The following is a 14,902-nucleotide window of genomic DNA, read 5'->3' as shown; positions in this document are numbered from 1 at the left end:
CCCAGCATTGGCAGGCAGATTCTTAAGCACCAGGGAACTCTCCTTTATATTTTGGTTTGAACAGTAGCATCAGACCAGACACTATGCCATCTCTTACCATCCTTGGTTCAGCAATATTTCTGCAGTATAGCATGCATTTTCATGGGCAAAAGTTTGGGCACCCAGGAGAGATAAGTAATAGGGTGCTTATTTGCTTTACAGAAGAATTTAGAGTACCAGTTCTATAGATTTTGAGATCTCCTACAATACTGAAAAGAGAGTTCAAAGCTCTTGCAACTTTTTGGTTGTGCATTAAATGAAGCCTCTGTATTAATAGTCTGCCTGCAGATCGTAGGTCAGTGAGAAACTGAAGGACTTAACTTACTTCAATGAGGGAGATAAGCAGTCATGTAGACTGTCCTGGCAGAGAAGGCAATGGCACCCCACTCCAGTACTCTTGCCTGGAAAATCCCATGGACGGAGGGGCCTGGTGGGCTGCAGTCCATGGGGTCACTAAGAGTCGGACACGACTGAGTGACTTCACTTTATTTTTTCACTTTTATGCACTGGAGAAGGAAATGGCAACCCACTCCAGTGTTCTTGCCTGGAGAATCCCAGGGACGGGGGAGCCTGGTGGGTTGCCGTCTCTGGGGTCGCACAGAGTCGGACACGACTGAAGCGACTTAGCAGCAGCAGCAGCAGCAGCAGACTGTCTTGGAGGCCGAAAGGAGGCTTCAGCATCTCTCATCTTTTTCTTTTGTTCTATTTTTTGGCTGCGCCACATGGCGTGTGGGATCTTAGTTTCCCCAACCAGGGATCGAACCTGTGCTCCCTGTGGTGGAAGCGCAGAGTCTGAACCACTGGACCGCCAGGGAAGTCCAGGAGGCTCTCATTTTGTCAGCCAAAACTCTGTCATTAAGGATGACAGGATTCCATGACAACGAAATAATCAACTCACCTCTGTCTTTCCATTGATGGGACGTGTTGCTAGGCAAGTGGGCAGTTTGACTTTGCCACACACGTGGCTGCAGACACTTTTTCCTGTTGCTTCATGGTGCAATCCTAGATGATTGTTCTTGTGGAAGGAGAGATGGGGGAGGCCTAGAAGAAATGAAGGGATACAAGCGGAGAAGCTGCTGGAGGGATTTCGCTGGGCTGGGCTGGTGGCAAAGCAGCCTGATGAAATGGTGAGAGCGTGGCAGGTTCTGGGGGAATTCGGGAGCCTGGAGAGAAGGGTGAGTAAGCCCAGGCTGAGTCACAGGTGGCCCACATCGAGGACGTGGGCCTTGAGCAGGAGTTTGGAGGATGCTGGTTGGCGGCGGTCCCATGGAGAGTGGTTCAGGGCATTCAAGGCCATGCCAGCTCCTGGAGGAGGAGCGTGGAACACAGACAGATGGAGAACAGGGCGACCTGCCATTCTGTGGCAAGTGGTCTAAAGCCGCCACCGAGCAGTGAGTAGTGTCCACAGGTGAGCCTGGGACGACCAGGGCGGCTTTCATATCATATCTGCTACTTCACCTCCCAGCAGTTAACAGATAGACCAGTCCTGCTGGCAGATGAAGAGTTAGGGGAGTATTAGAGTTGCTTCAGGAGACACCTGGGGTTTGGTCCCTAATGGCTACCTTGGCTGACGTGAGAAGAAGCTTTCAAGCAAGGGTAGGGTTTAGAAGATGCCATCACCTTAAATGGAGGCTCCATTTTTCAAACAGTTGGACCTAAGATTAAGAAAACAAGTGGGTGCCTCAGCCAAGCTAATCAGACTCCGAGAGGAGGCAAGCTCAGGTTGAGCACAATGTGATGAGGTCCGGAGCAAAACGCTGCTACATTTTGAGGTCATTCTCAGTAATCGGCATCGAAAAGCACAAGGATCCTGGTGCATAGGCCCAGGAGAGGCACAGACGGATTGCACTGTCTTAGGGACCATCTCAGAACAGACCATCAAGATGAATATTGCCCCAATGCTATAAGGGTCACCTTCCACGGTATCAGGTTAATTTAACTTTCCATGTCTTAGAACTTGAGTTCTTCCTGCCTTGAAGAGGACCTCCCCCGGAATCTCCTCCCCTCTCCCCACATGCTTCATCTGCCTATGTTCCCCCTCTCCCATGACCTTTTGGGTGGCTTTGGATGCCGATGCTCGCGGAAAGGCGGGGGAAGACCCTAAAGGAGACAGTTGCCATATTTCAGACTTCTCTCTGCCTTATTACAGAGCATCGCTCTTGATCTCACCTTGGGGCACCTGGCTCCATAACCATAATCAACAATTTGAATTTATATATCACCGAGTAGCTACAAAGTCTTGACGCTAGTTTGCATGTAAAGTATCTTGCTGCATCTCCAAAATGGCTCCTGAAGGGCAAAAAAAGCCAGTCACTTTCTCTGAGTCCCAGCTAATGTGACATGACAAATACACCTTGAGGTCAGTTTAAGGTGTTACCTGTCAGGAGGGCAGAAGCTAAGAAAGATAACCTCCTAGAGTTTCCTCCAAACAAAGATGAGCTAACTGTCTGGCTGTGTGGAAGTCTTGACAGAAATTGGATGAAAAGTCTCTGGCTTCTTAGACACCATCTAGTCCTTGTAAATTGGATCCACAAATTCAGATTCCTTGAGAACCCGCTGGCTCTGAAGGCCCTGCCGCCCAGCCCACGTCCGGTGTGCTCCAGTCCCTCCGTTCTTACTGGCTGACTGCCGAGGCATTAACTGCCCCTGCTGTCCTTTCCCTTCCCGCCTCAGCCCCCTCCAGACACAGCGCCTGGCCCGATGTGGTCCTTGGTCTCTGCAAGATTAAGCAGAGTGCAGTGGCGTTTCTTCCAAATGTGACTTGGTTTTTTCTTCTCAAATCCTCCTCTCCCCTCTCCACTTCCCACTGGACATTGTACAGACCTCTTGACGAGGCCTGGGAAATCTTCGTTGCTCCAGTGAGCTGTGTTATGACACTTCGAGTCTCGCCATGAAGTCAATATTTAGAAGTGCAATTTAGAAATGGCAGGAGTTCAAGTCTTCCTGTCAGGTAGATAAAGCGGCAGACTGAAAAATTGATCACTGGTGAAGAGTCCAAAGGACCCCACCTCAAGTCTTGAGAAATTTAATATTGTAAACAGAGCCTTTATTTCCCCACCCAGTGGTGCCATGGAGCTGTGCAGCAGGGAGATGATCCCCTCAGGAAATGATTCCAGGCCCTAAATCAAATACTTGGAGGGAAGTATTTGACCCTGATCAGAGCACTCCTAGATCCCAGATCAGCCAGGATCTAGGAGTGCTCTGTGAAGGATGAGTTGAGGGTGTATCATCCCCTAACTTTATTCCTGTTCCATACCTCTGGTTCGAAGTCCAGGGGGTTTTATTGAGTGGGGGAAAAGAACAATCTCCAATATTTACTTCAGATGGAGACCAAACCAAGGAGAAGGATGCCCTGAGGAGAGGAGGTGACATGGGGGGATAGAGGGTAAGTAAACCATTGCATGGAGATAGAATCTGAGCTCTGTGTACAACTGAGGTTACTTCACACAATGGCAGAAGTTTTTAAGTTTATTCTCATGACTCTGATGAAACCTCCCCAAAGGAACAAAATCAGCAGCCTTTTAGGAGTCTGTGGTTAAAACTCCTGGAGCAAGCATCTGAAGACTCTGAGTTTACATCTTCAGTCATGATTTTGCAGCACTAACTCCATAACACCAAGCAGTCAGGAAGAACTGGGGGCAAATGTTCATACAGCTGGGGATGGTGTTGAGTGTGGATATGGCCTCTATCCTGTGCAGGTGTTGAGACAAATAAGACACCTTATGTGGGGAAAGACACGTTTCCAACCGGCTTCTCCTCCCCTGCCTCCCAGAGGTGGGCTGGGTGGGGAGTTAACAGGTGGGTATGTGACCCAGCTCCAGTCCATTTTGTGCCTGCTCAGTCACTCAGTCGTGTCTGACTCTTTGTGACCCCATGGACTGTAGCCCACTAGGCTCCTCTGTCCATGAGGATTCTCCAGGCAAGAATACTGGAGTGGGTTGCCATGCCCTCCTCCAGGGGATCTTCCCAACCCAGGGATCAAACCCAGGCCTCCCACATTGCAGATAGATTCTTTACTGTCTGAGCCACCAAGGAAGCTTCCCAGTCCAGTTTGGGTTATTAAAATCAAGTTGATTTAGTCTGGATAAGTGAGGAGACACTTCCTGGCTACTGATCAGGACTTGCGGACTGTTCACAGCATCTTGCCCTGCCCCACCATGCTACGTCCCTGACAGCTTTCCCTTGGCCAAACTTAGATGAATCAACTTAGGCTGGGGGCAGTCTAGGAGCCCAGCATCAATCATGCTAATGTGTAAGTTCTTGGATTCTATCTATATGTGACTCCAAACATATGGATTAAAGGCTGGATTTTTTTTTCAAACATTCAAACACAGGGACCCAGATTTTCACTAAATTTTCCAGTAACGCTGCCAGTTTGGCATTGATCTTTAAGGTGGTTGCAATTTTAGGACCCAAAGAGGCTTTAGTCAGTAAGTAATTTTCAGTTACCTACACTTATAAATCAAGATCTCTTTAGGAAACTGATCAAAACTATGTTCTTTGTTTTTTGAGTTGTTGTTGTTGTTTTTTTTGCTAGAAAAACAAACACATACATACTATACTCACAATTCAGCGCTCATAAATACAAGAGAATGTAGTGATGAGAAATACCAGATGGTCTTTGACATGACAACATATATACATCTATAATATCTAGGAGATTTGGGTTTTTTTTCCCAATGTGAGAGAAACATGTCTTAAAAACTCATCAAAGTATCAATAACAGCCCCCCTAACCCTCTGATTCATGTTGTCTGCCAAGAGTACGCTTGGGTCAGAATTTTCTGAGAGTCTCTGGATGGCATCACTGACTCAACAGACACGAGTTGGAGCAAACTCAGGGAGACAGTGAAGGACAGGGAAGCCTGGTGTGCTGCAGTCCATGGGGTCACAAAGATTCGGACACGGCTTGGTGACTGAACAACAACTCTGGGTTGAGCGCACCTGGGATGCTTTGCTTTGTTTGTTGGTACCTGGGGTTCAGGTCTGTGCCACTGCTGCCGTGGTCTGTCTGCATCAGCAAGGAAAAGGTGACACATTAGCATTTCAAGTCAGCGGTTGTCTCAGAGACACGATTGATCTTTGAAAGCCTCCTTTCGAGGCTCAGCCAGTCCCGCAGCAGAGAGACTGGGGAGGGTGGTGTCGCTCTGGAGTGCTGCCTGCTTCGGACTGCTCCCCCAGCTCTCCTGAGCCTTCAGAGCTGTTCAGCCACAGCCAGGCTCCTCTCACAGGATGGTGTCTCAGCCAAGGTTTCTCAGCAACGTCCATTATAGTCATTGGAAAGCCCTAAAGAGAAACCCAGGGACGTACTCCCATTCTTCATGAATCATGGCAAATCTGCTTCTTCATAAAACATCTTACAAGGGTGTGACTCAGGGCCCGTAATAAGCTCTCAGGAGACAGCCGTGAGCAAAACCAGATACAGGCTCTCCCTGCCTCTGCCCCCCTCCCCCAGGGAATGTACCATCCATCCAGTCCAGGAGACAGATGATAATCTAATACTTGCCCGGATAAATGAAAAGTCCACTTCTTTAAAGTATAGTGACGAAAAGTCGATTGCCTTATGATCTCATCTAATAGGGGATCTGGTTTCACCCTAGAGGGCGATGTACGTTAACACCTGAGGGCATGGTGGGAGGGTAGTGGTAGAAGGAGCATCCGATCTGAGCAGATGACACGTGTTAAGGGATGAGAGGAGCTCGGAAGTTTCAAAAAACCAAGAGAGGAGGATCGACGGGGTGTGGGTGGGGTGGAAAGAAGCTGAGGTCAGGCCGGGCTCCTTGCATGGGCCAACTGAAAAATGTATTCTTATCCTGAGAGAAACTAGAAGTCACTGGAAGGTCTTAAGGAAGGAGGGGACAGTATAGTATGTGAATTTGATAAGAGAACTCTGGCAGGGCCTTGGAGCAGGGAACATAGGCATCCGGAGGGGGTGGACGAAGGGCGGCCAGCCTACCAGGAAGGTCTTGCACGGACCTAGGAGAGAGGTGAGAACAGAGTGGATGAGGGTAGCAGAGGTGGGGAGAAACGAGGGGCTTGGGGACACACTTAGGGGTTAAAATCACCAGGACCTGGTGACGCACTGGATCTGGGATGGAGGGGTTGAGCAGCGACCAGCCGGACACTTGGTTTCTGGCTTACAGATTGGTACAGAGGGAGGGTGAGTCTTTGCCTAACCTGGGAATTGAAAGAGGAGTGGTGTGGAGGCAGAGGAATGTCTGAGTTGACCCTGTCAAGTCACAGGCCCAGAGCTCAGAGAGGGGAGCTGGAGACACATGGAGGTGGTACAGGGAGGACCTCAGGTGATGAAGCTGTGGCGGGGAAGGTCAGCCAGGGGAGAGGTGACAAGCAGAGAGGAGAGGGTCCCAGGCCTGGAGGAAGCTGGCGCTCGAGGATCAGATGGGGCGAGTGAGGCTGCAGAGGAAGCAAAGGGGTTGCTCCAGAAGCAGGAGGAAAGACAGAAGAGCCATGAAAAGTACAACGAAGGAGAGTGACATCACCCTTTGAATGTATGTGATGAGCAGCCTGACGTCACCCCAGGGGCAGGGGAGGGCCCACTGGAGAGCAGGCCAGCTGAAATCTGTTGGCCCCACTTGCTGCAGAGATGAGAGGAAAGAAAAGGTTCCCGGAGAGAGTGGCCATCCCTAGGTTCCCTGCCAAGGGGCACGGTGGGGGTGGCAAAGACAGCATCTGGATTTATTATCTGCAGCATCACTGGCCAGCTCCAAACTCTGTAGCTGTTTAATTTCAGTGTAGTATCAAGAAGGGTTCATAATAATAACCCCACAGTATTGTTTAATTTCCCTCTATTGAAGGAGAGTCTGGGCTTGTATAGTGACAGTGATCATTGTACCTCATCTCATACTGGTTTTTGAAGGAAACAAAATGTACAAAGAATAAAATTTGTCATGATTTTTTTTCCACACTTTTCAATTAAACGGGGGGAAAAAAACACCTTTTTTGTTCTGGTTAGTGAATCCACTGACTCCTGCTGCTGCTGCTGCTGCTAAGTCACATCAGTCATGTCCAACTCTGTGCAACCCCAGAGATGGCAGCCCACCAGGCTCCCCCATCCCTGGGATTCTCCAGGCAAGAACACTGGACTGGGTTGCCATTTCCTCCTCCAATTCATGAAAGTGAAAAGTGAAAGTGAAGATGCTCAGTCGTGTCCAACTCTTAGCGACCCCATGGATCTCAGCCTACCAGGCTCCTCCGTCCATGGGATTTTCCAGGCAAGAGTACTAGAGTGGGGTGCCATTGCCTTCTCTGACTGACTCCTGCTAGGAGTTGGTATATTCTGATGACAAACAAGCACATCTCAGGTCTCAAGGCAGACAAGGAGTCTGCAGTCAGCCCCCACCGTGGATGATGCTGTGACTACAGCAGACGTGGTACTGGATGCGAATGTGGACAGGTTTCTAGGAGCATCTTAGGCATAAGAAAGGAACATGTGCTAAGGTTCAAAGAGGAGCAGGCCTGGGCACATTGTGTTCATGGAACTACAGAGAATAGGACAAGGTTGCAGCTGAGAGACTAAGGCAGGAGCCAAGAGCTCAGAAACTGGAAATGGCCAGATCTTAACATCCAGGGACTTAGGTTTTAGTAGGTAAAGCAACTTGAGTTCAAGGAACAAGGAGTATTAGTTAGATTAGTATCAGCCGAAGAAACAGATGAGCCCCAGAGTCTCAGAGATTTAGCCTAATGGAAGTTTGTTTATTTTTTTTGCCAATGCAGGAGATGCAAGAGATACAGGTTTGATCCCTTGGTGAGGAAGAGCCCCTGGAGAAGGAAATGGCAACCCACTCCAGAACTCTTGCCTGGGAATCCCATGAACAGAGGAGCCTGACAGGCTACAGTCCATGGGGTCACAAAGCACTGGACACAGTTGAACGACTGACCACACAGACAAAGTCTGAAATGGGTAATTGTGATCAGCAGCTGACACTCCAGATAAGGATACAGACGCTGCTGGAGACTGAAACGTGTCCCCCCAAGTTCCTTCCTTTACCATATGAGCCACCAGGGAAGCCTTCTCGGATCCAAATACCAGGAAACCACTGTTCAGGGAGGAGGCTCTGGTAGGGACACCCCGTGTGCAGCAGTCAAGACGCCTTCCCCCTCCGCCCCCGGGGGGAGCATGACATCATTGTGATCATGCAGTCATTTGCAAGATTTCGATGATCTTGAATCATGTGCCTGAGGCCCAAAGAAGCTGCTCGTGGCTGGTATGAGGGGGGCGCCGGGGGAGTCCCTCACGCCCCACCTAGGTCTGCTGGGGAGAAGTGTGATCCCTGACCCGGGACAGAGACTTTCCCATCGGACTCCCAGAGGCAGAGATTGCAACCCACTTTGGGCCTCACAATGCCTTGCTGAAGTTTCCTCACTGCCTTCCAAAAGCAGCTGCCCAGCCAGGGTTAGGCACATGCTGCCCCCGCCCTTGGGTTCCTATCAGTCACCTCTTATGCCCAGTGAGTCATTCTCAGTGGAGTTTCCACAATCCTCTCTATTGGATGGGTGCTTCTCATCTCAGCTCTCTGCCCTTGATCACGGGCCAGCCCTTATGGCACCTTGTGCCCAGGCCAGTCCCCCCAGCCCCAGGGTCCCCAGATCAGAAGAGTCCTCCCAGCCCTGTGGGCCAGGCAGACCCAGGAAAGGGTCTCTGAGATCAAAGGCCGAGCTTCCCCCAAGGACTTGTCCCCACAAGCTCCTGTGCCTCCGATGTGTCTCCCTGGAAAAGGTTACATGTGTCTAAGAGAGCTAATTGGCTTAGCTATTTTAATAAGCTCTCCAGAGACACGTATTCAGCGACCGTACACCTGCACAAAATGCAGCTCGCAGGGGTTATTGTTACAAGACCCATCAGAGTTGGCAAGCCGAGCGGCACTTAGAAGGTGAGACCTCTGTTCTAGGAAGTTTGGAGAGGCGTGATTTTCACGGGCTCAGCTTGGTGGTCCTTGGAGGGAGCTGCCAGGAAGCAAGCATTATTCAGGAAAACAGCGGAAAAGTATCAGAGCCAGGAAGTGGATTAGTAAACGGCAAGGAGACCTTGAGGCAGTCACCTCTTCCATCTGAGGCTGTTGCTTTCTCAGCTGTAAAATAGAAAGGGTTGACGTGAGGCTGCTGTGAAGGGCTGTTCCTTGTGTTCGGATGCTGCATCCTTGGGAGCATGGCTGACACTGTCACCATCACAGATTCCCATGTTTATTTTGACAGTATTTTGGCCCATGAGAGTCAAGTGTTGCTAGGATATATTAAAATAATTTTCCAGTGGATGGAAGTTAAGTGTTTTGAAGAAGAAAGCCTTAATTTTTTTTTCTTGTTTGCATAAAGGTGCATGGGATTAGTGGTTCTCTTGGGTTGTCTTTTAAGTTCCGTCTAACTCTTTATTTTCAGCTCAGGATATTTTTATTGGGTTGCTGAGGTGGGAAAACAGACTTCTGACAAAGATAAGATGAGGACCTAGACAATGAGCCCTAATTAAGGGCAGTTCCCTTCCAAGTTCCCTGGGAACCACGAAGAAACAAGATGCAGCAAAGCCAAGGCCTGCCAGACGCTTCCTGCCAAGTTCCCGGCTCGTCTTTGAAACTTCTAGAGCCAGGCCACTGCCCTTGTTTCCCCATAGACTCCTGTGCAGAGATTCAGGAATCCCTGCTTTCCTCAGGCACGGCTAGGGTGACCTAAAGGCCCTCAGTTGACCAGACTCACGCTCCTGGGGAGGCCATGAAAATGTTCTGGAAGCAGCCGCAGGGCGCCCAGGCCCACAGACTGAGCCCGTGGTGGATCCAGAGAGGGGCCCACAGACTCCTGACCAGAGAAACAGCTCATGGGATCCACGCAACACAGCCCCTCCGATGCACTGATTTCCATCAGATAAAGACTAAGGAAAATAAAACCAAGCCCCCACACAAATTCTCCCAGGAATAATGAGCCCTGCCCTCTCCGAAACTACCACTCACTAATTCCATGTTTCACTGCACTGTGGCTGTCTTTGCTGGCTGGCTGTTTACTTTGCCAGTTATTTATTCATTTTGGGCTTTCAGTAATAGAGGTCTAGTGACTGGTTTGCCTTTTGAGATTCCACCCGGGAGAGACCGTTCAGGACAGAGGGCACAGAAGGATTGCACTGGCCCCCGTTTCTGTGTACTTGGGGACTGGGCTCTCCCTTCCCGGATCCATGTGGAGGTATATAGGTTCTATCCAAATTAACTGTTCCCACAGGACTTGCATTCAGGGCATCTCTGCTGAGTTGAGACACAATCCTCTCACTCCATCATCTGGCTTTCTGCTTATCTGCAGAGACAGTGAGCAATAATGCTTGGTTTTCTCTGCAGTGAAGGTTTTCCCTCTCTCTGCTTGGCTGCTAGAGCTTCAGCTGGGGGACAAGCCTGAGAATAAATGACAGCCATCCATCACATCTTACCTCCAGCTCCCCATGACACTCTAAACCCTGCTGCTTTCTGAAGCTCCCCTAGAGTAGCAGTACTGCTGCCTGTTTTCCTGGTTCAGGGGTCTTCAAACTGTAAGGATTTCCAAGAGCACCATTAAAGGAATCTCTCTGAAGATCATCACCTTTCATATATAGTGCAAAGTCTGTTCTGATTAAAAATGTGTCCCTTTCCCACTTTATATAAGAAAGGGGTACCCCTTGGTGATCAAGAACCTTACTAAGGTGCATTGCCCTAGTATTTAAAAGCCTCCAGGCCCAAACAAAGGAACAGTTCAAAATATTGGAGTAGGTGTATAGAAAGGAATGCATGCAGTGAGTGATAAAACAACAAAACCTAAAAAAAAACCAAGTAATTTCCAATGCTGTCTTTTAAATTATTTAAGAAAAACTTAATTGAATTGTCAGCTGAAGCAGTATTTAAAAATTTATGATGATAGATCACTGTGTGAATGTTAGCATTCAAAGAAGCAGTTCAAAGAATTAAATGACAGACTATTTCTATTTCCATCTACTTATTTATGTAAACTACTTTCTTAGCACTTAGACTTAACAAATAGGAATAGAGTCAATTCTAAACTTGTCTGATTCTACAGATCCATCATATTCATCTGTGGGTATACAAACTGATTTTTAAAAGATCCCATTCCTTTCATTATGAGATGTGTTTCCAATGAAATTGTTAACTTTTTATTTTTAAAAATCATTTATTGAAATTTGGGATTCCACTTGGTACAATGGCAGGCAAAGATCCTTTGAAACAACTCTTCAGCAACAACTGAAAATGCTGCTGGGTTGTGTGTGTTGGGGGGGAAGTAATGCGTCAGACACAGACCAAGATCTAGAGAACTGGGTGTATCTGACAATTGGCACCATATTTCTCCTCCATTCAAACACTGACCTCAAAAGTAGCCCCTGAGAGACTAGGACACTAACCTGAGATTTTAACAGGATCTCAGCGTGGGGGAAATGACAAAGATTGGGATTCACGGGTCATCATGGAGACGAGACATAGAAAACATCCTAGACTTTCAGTTGTGACAATAACAGACAATATGCTTGGAGTAAGAATGAACTAGAAGCAGACACAGAGAAGGCAATGGCACCCCACTCCAGTACTCTTGCCTGGAAAATCCCATGGACAGAGGAGCCTGGTGGGCTGCAGTCCATGGGGTCGCTAAGAGTTGGACACGACTGAGCGACTTCACTTTCACTTTTCACTTTCATGCATTGGAGAAGGAAATGGCAACCCACTCCAGTGTTCTTGCCTGGAGAATCCCAGGGACAGGGGAGCCTGTGGGCTGCCGTCTATGGGGTCACACAGAGTCGGACACAACTGAAGCAACTTAGCAGCAGCAGCAGCAGAAGCAGACAAGGGGTGACGACCTCTGGATGACTGAAGCCCTCATAAAGCCCAAGCTGAACTTCATGTCATCTTCAGTTCAGTTCAGTCTCTCAGTCTTGTCTGACTCTTTGCGACCCCATGGACTGAAACACACCAGGCCTCTCTGTCCATCACCAACTCCCACAGTTTACTCAAACTCATGTCCATTGAGTCAGTGATGCCATCCAACCGTCTCATCCTCTGTCATCCCTTTCTCCTCTCACCTTCAATCTTTCCCAACATCAGTGTCTTTTCAAATGAGTCAGCTCTTCGCATCAGGTGACCAAAGTATTGGAGTTTCAGCTTCAGCCTCAGTCCTTCCAGTGAACATTCAGGACTGATTTCCTTTAAGATGGACTGGTTGGATCTCCTTGCAGTCCAAGGGACTCTCAAGAGTCTTCTCCAACACCACAGTTCAAAAGCATCAGTTCTTCGGTGCTCAGCTTTCTTTATAGTCCAACTCTCACATCCATATATGACTACTGGAAAATCAAATCATCTTCATCTCTGACTAAATTCTCTCTGGGTTGGGACCTCCACAGTGGTTCCCTAGTATAGACTCAGCCCTCCCAGTGCAGGGGGCCTGGATTCCATCCCTGCTCAGGGGACTACATCCCACATGCCGCAGATGAAAGATCCCATGTGCTGCAAGTAAGACCCGGTGCAGACAAATAAATAAATAGTTTAAAAAGTAAATTCACTCTGGGTTAAGATGGTCTGCCTGTAGTCTACATGCCCATGATAAACAAAAGCATATGCTTTCCAGAAGAAGTTAATAACATACAGAGTGTCAAATGATAGCTACAATTTTCCATATACAATAGAGAGCATTCAGCTATTAAAAAAAAAAAAAACAGAATATGGGAAAACAAGGCCCAACTGAAAACACAGGGGAAATAAATAGACCAATCTTGACTGAAAAATCAAGAGAAACACAGTAGACAATAGACTCAAACCCACTGATCCAGATACCAGATGACCTAAAGAGAGGTGTGATAAAAGAACTAAGTGATGAAATGGAGACTTGTACTAGTAAACTAGAACCTTTTTTAAAAAAGTGAATTCTAGAGCTGAAGACAGTGCTCCAGCTTAAATAGGCAACAGGATGAAAAAAGGCAGGAAAGAATGTTCAAGACGTACGGGACATTGTGAAAAGGCCGCATGAGGAAGGGTTGGAGAGAGAGGATAAGACACAAGTGACATTTGAGAGATGATGTTTGAGAACTTTCCAAAATACGGAGTCACAGACTCAAGAAGTGCTGTGAAACCCAGGAGAGAACACCGTGGCTATGAGAACTGCTGACTCCTCAGACGATGAGAAAATCCTCACAGCAGCAGCATAAAATTGTGCAAAGAGGCATGGATAGGACTGACAGCCGACTTTACAAAAGAAACGTTGAATCCAGAAAGACAATGCAATGATACTCCCAAAGCGATGGAAGGAAAACATTCCTCTGTATTCAGTGAAAAATATCCTTCAGAAATGGAGGCAAAATAATGATTTTTTTTTCTAGAGACAGAGAACTGAGAGAACTTATTGCCAGCAGGTTTAGAGTAGAGGAAAGGCAAAACTCTTTAGGCAGAAGAAAAATGATCACGAATGGAAGTGCAGAGGTGGAGGAAGGAATGAAGAGCCACAGAAAGAGTAAGTGTGTAGAAAAAGATAAGTTAATAATAATAGCAATATTTTGTAATAATTTTTAGATTAAAAATTCATAAGGAATTAAAATACATGGCATGAGAAGCGTAGAAGGTGGGATAAATGTAAAATTCAGAGTTGAAGTGTTCAAATGTCTCTGCATTGCCTGGAAAGTTATGGGAGTACAAATTTATATTTCAATAAACCAATATTTCAATTAAAAAAAATCTTTAGGGCACGATGCCAGATAGAGGTTAATTAAAATATATAAATACATGGTAATAGAGGAGAGAAAATTGAACAATAATAATCGTACATACATAATCTGAAAGGAATTAAGAAAGGAGACAAAAGCTATCAAATGCATCATGAATTCAAGACATGTATTTGGGTGGCTGATTTAAACACAAAAATTTCCTTAAGTCCATTACATGTAGAAGTTGTTTTTTTTTTAACTAATATTTCATTAAATACTCCAATTACTCTGAAGGAGTCTATTTATATAAAGTTCAAAAGCAGGTAAAGCTAATCTACAGTGTTAGAATAGTGTTTACACTTGGAAGGGCAGTGACTAAAAGGGGGCGTGAGGAGTGCTCGTATGTGAAGGTCATGTTCTGTTTCCTGGGCTGGGTGCTGGCTACACAGCTGCATTTACTTTGTCAGAATTTGTTCAACAGTATATTTATCATTTATTCACTCTGTATGTGTTTTTGTTAAGCTTTAATAGAAATTTACATTAAAAACAACTATTATCAGACTGGATTAAAAAACAAAAACTAATATATGCTGCTTATAAAAGATGTACATTGGGACTTCCCTGATGGTTCAGCAGCTAAGACTCCAGGCTTCAACTGCAGGGGGAAGAGGTTCCACTTCTGGTCAGGGAACTAAGATCCCAGAGGCTGTGCAGTACGGCCAAAATGTAAAACAAAACAACTTACATTAAATGTAAGTATGCAGAAATGTTGAAAGTGATAGCATTTTTTAAAGACACAGCACACACTCACTCAACAAAGGAGAGCTGGTACAGCTATAACATTAGCTAGTGCAGACCTTAAGCTTAGACTGTTTTTAAATAAACAACAGTTGGTGTTGATATAAAAGTTCAATCTACCAAGAAGTTGTAATAATTCTAAATTTTAATGCTCCTAATTACACAATCTCAAAATAAATAAAGCAAACATTGATGAAACTAAAAGGAGAAATGAGTAAATTCACAATGGTGATAGATTTTTAAGACATGTTTCTCAGTAACTGATTAAAAAAAAAAGAAAAGAAAAAGGTTAGAAAGATACAGAAAATTTATACAACATAATTAACATATTTACCTAATTGATATTACTAGAACTCTGTACCCAGCTACTGCTAAATACCCATCACTCCCAAGTGTACATGGG

General features: G+C 46.5%; 1 protein-coding gene and 1 long non-coding RNA gene across 5 annotated transcripts in view; one reads left to right on the top strand and one right to left on the bottom strand.

Annotated features, from left to right (window-relative positions):
• The window catches only part of ENPP6 (ectonucleotide pyrophosphatase/phosphodiesterase 6), a 100,931-nt gene that overhangs the window by 51,565 nt on the left and 34,464 nt on the right, over positions 1-14,902 (top strand). The window lies entirely within an intron of this gene.
• LOC113884766 overlaps positions 1-14,902 on the bottom strand; it is a 32,479-nt gene that overhangs the window by 1,658 nt on the left and 15,919 nt on the right. The window contains exon 2 of the long non-coding RNA XR_003509013.1: positions 938-1,080. This is a non-coding gene — a long non-coding RNA (uncharacterized LOC113884766). The remainder of the gene's footprint in view (positions 1-937; positions 1,081-14,902) is intronic.

The sequence above is a fragment of the Bos indicus x Bos taurus genome, chromosome 27 (genome assembly GCF_003369695.1).
Source record: "Bos indicus x Bos taurus breed Angus x Brahman F1 hybrid chromosome 27, Bos_hybrid_MaternalHap_v2.0, whole genome shotgun sequence".
NCBI lineage: Eukaryota > Metazoa > Chordata > Mammalia > Artiodactyla > Bovidae > Bos > Bos indicus x Bos taurus.
The sequence above is the reverse complement of the archived record's forward strand: the minus strand, read 5'-3'. Positions and strand labels throughout refer to the sequence as shown.